The following is a 2859-nucleotide window of genomic DNA, read 5'->3' as shown; positions in this document are numbered from 1 at the left end:
CCATATTTTGTTTTCATTACTAAAAATTGAATTACCTGTTTTGTAACGAATTCTACAAACAAAATATGTTTATAGAGTTGAAGGGGGAAAAAAAGACTTTAAAGAAGCTTTATTTTCAGAACTGAATTCCTGCCTCCAGTTTTCATGGAACAGTTTTATTTCGGCATGTCTTGCTTTTCTTTCACTTTATAATAATACCAATGACTGTGCTGCTGCTTTGTTTTGGTGATTCATATACTACAGTTAAATTAATTCTGGAGATGATTTCCAGTGATTCACTGGAGAAATGTTAAGCACTTTTCCTATGAGAATTCCCTGCACAGTGCTGTAGGCTTTTACTTGAAAGAAAAGTTATGCCTTTGCAGTAGTCATAGACCAGCGCAATAATAAATGGATAATAGAATCCCCATGGTATCTCATGTCTTTAGACAACCTGGTATGGATTATAGTCAAACCAGAATTCTCGATGTTTTAGGTTTATACAGTAAACTCTTGTCATGAAACGGATGTGTGGTGAGGTATTTTATAAAGTATTACTAAAAGTTTTTAAAGGATTTCCTTTAGATCCTTCCTGAATTACTGTACCAGAGGAAGGGGTAGGAAATAGCAAATCATCATTGGATAGTTGATATACTAGATGAGAGCTAGGGACACCACTCAGGTGATTTCTCCACATTGTCACCTTATACAATTCAAATTCTATGTAGGAAAGCCCCAATTCTTTTATTAGTTTGCCTATCAGTTGGGAAATCTAAGAATAGCAAAGAAATATTATATGCCTTCTCTAGTCCTAAGCCAAGTTACTATTTCTTTGCAAGTTTCTTTCTCTTAATCCAAAAAAAAAAAGTAAGACTTTATTAATGAGAGAGGAGTAGAGAGAGAAAGAGAACCAGACATCACGATAGTATATGGGTTGTCAGTATAGTATATGGGTTGATAGTATATGGGTTGAACTTGGGGCCTCATGTTTGAGAGTCCGACACTTTTTCACTGTTCTACCTCCCAGACCACTTATTTGTTAATGCCTTCAGTCTTTATTTGGTGATGTTTTAACTAATTTGAAAAGAAAAAAAAATTTTTTTTGAGGGGCCAGGTATTGGCTCACCCCCTAGAGCACATACTTGACCATGCACAAATGCCTGGCTTCAAGCCCCAGGCACTCAACTTGCAGGGGAGAAATGTCATGAATGGTGGAGGAGTGCTGCAGGCATTTTGTCTTTTTCTTCCTCTCTCTCTTTCTCTGGATTTCACTCTTATCAAAAAGGAAAACAAAACACAAAACCAAAAAGCCACTGGGAATAGTGAAGTCGTGCAGCCTCTCACCCCCATTTGTAGCCCTGGTGACAAAAGAAATGAATAAATAAATAAAATTGAGAAATACTTGACAAATATAATTGTGTATATTTCAACTGAAACATGATTTGATATACATTATGGCACATCAGGATAATTTCATCAAGTCACACAGCTTATTTTGGTGGTAATAATACTTAACATTTACTCTCAGAAGGTCCCAATGCATGTGCAATCCATATTACAACTGAATATCTGTACTCTTTGTCCTGTGTCACCCTCATTCCCCCAATCCTCAGCTCTTAACCAGTATTCTACTCTGTTTTTATAAAATTGTCTTTAAAAATATGATTTCATATATCAGTGGAATATTTGTCACTCCTTGTATATGAGTTTTTGTTTTTTTTTCTTATTTGTTTACCAGAGCACTGCTAAGCTCTGGGTTATGGTGGTGCGGGTGATTGGACCTGGGACTTCAGAGTCTCAGGCATAAGAATCTCTTTGCATAACCATTATGCTGTCTATCCCCGCCCTTGAGTATTCCTTGTAGTATGTCATTTTTCAGCTGGTTTATGTAATTTGGTCTACCTTCATTCATGTATCTGCAAGTAGTAAAATTAACTTTTTTGGTGGCTGAACAATAATCCTGTGTGTATGTATAGTATTTAATTTCCCTTTTGTCTTCTTCTTTGGCTTACTGGTTGCTTTGAGTGTATTGCTTAATTTCACACATTTCTCAACTTTCCGGCTTTGATTACTGATTTCTAGCTTCATTTCGGTATACAGGAGAGATACATGATATTTCAGTCTTCTTAAGATTTATTTTGTGACCTAACATATACTTTATCCTGGATAATGTTCTTATAATGTGCTTACAAGAATATGTATTCTACAGTTGTTAGATGGAATGTTCTGTACATATCTCTTAGGTTGCCTTGGATAAAAATGCTAATTTTAAGTTCATTATTTCTTATTGATTTTTCTGTCTGGATGATCTATCATTGCTGAAAGTGGTTTTGAAGCTCCTTTCTCTCTTAGTTGGTGTCTATTTTTATCTGTAGATTTGTAAATAATCATTGAATATGGTTAGGTACTCCAGTATTTGATACATACATATTTGTTACTGTGTGCTCGATAATTTTACCTCTTTATATAATGCCCTTCATTGTTCCTTGTGACAACATTTTAGTTGAAATTTATAAATGGTGCAGGTACAAAGAGCTCAAGGATAACCTTGTTGACAATTTAGAAAAAAAAAAAAAGCTCAATTCAGGAAGAAAGCAAGGAAGGAATGACAAAACAATCAATGCAATTAGCACAAGTGGAAAGCAGTGAAGCAGGTGTCTCCTTATCTCTCCCTTCCTTCACAAGTCCTCTTTTTTTTCTCTCTTGTTTTCTGGACTATCTTTCCCCCACTACTTGATTTTCATTCTATCAATGGTTGTATTACATAAATCTCTTGATAGTATATCCTTGAGTCTTGTTTTATATTAATTAGGTACTCTCTAATTGAAGATCATTTTTTTAAAAATTTTGCATAGAGACAGAGAAATTGAGAGGAAAGGG

At 34.8% G+C, this 2859-nt stretch overlaps 1 long non-coding RNA gene across 3 annotated transcripts in view; it reads right to left on the bottom strand.

Annotated features, from left to right (window-relative positions):
* The window catches only part of LOC132535839 (uncharacterized), a 611211-nt gene that overhangs the window by 587069 nt on the left and 21283 nt on the right, over positions 1 to 2859 (bottom strand). The window lies entirely within an intron of this gene.

This window comes from Erinaceus europaeus, chromosome 2 (assembly GCF_950295315.1).
Source record: "Erinaceus europaeus chromosome 2, mEriEur2.1, whole genome shotgun sequence".
In the NCBI taxonomy this organism is placed as follows: Eukaryota; Metazoa; Chordata; class Mammalia; order Eulipotyphla; family Erinaceidae; genus Erinaceus; species Erinaceus europaeus.
The sequence above is the reverse complement of the archived record's forward strand: the minus strand, read 5'-3'. Positions and strand labels throughout refer to the sequence as shown.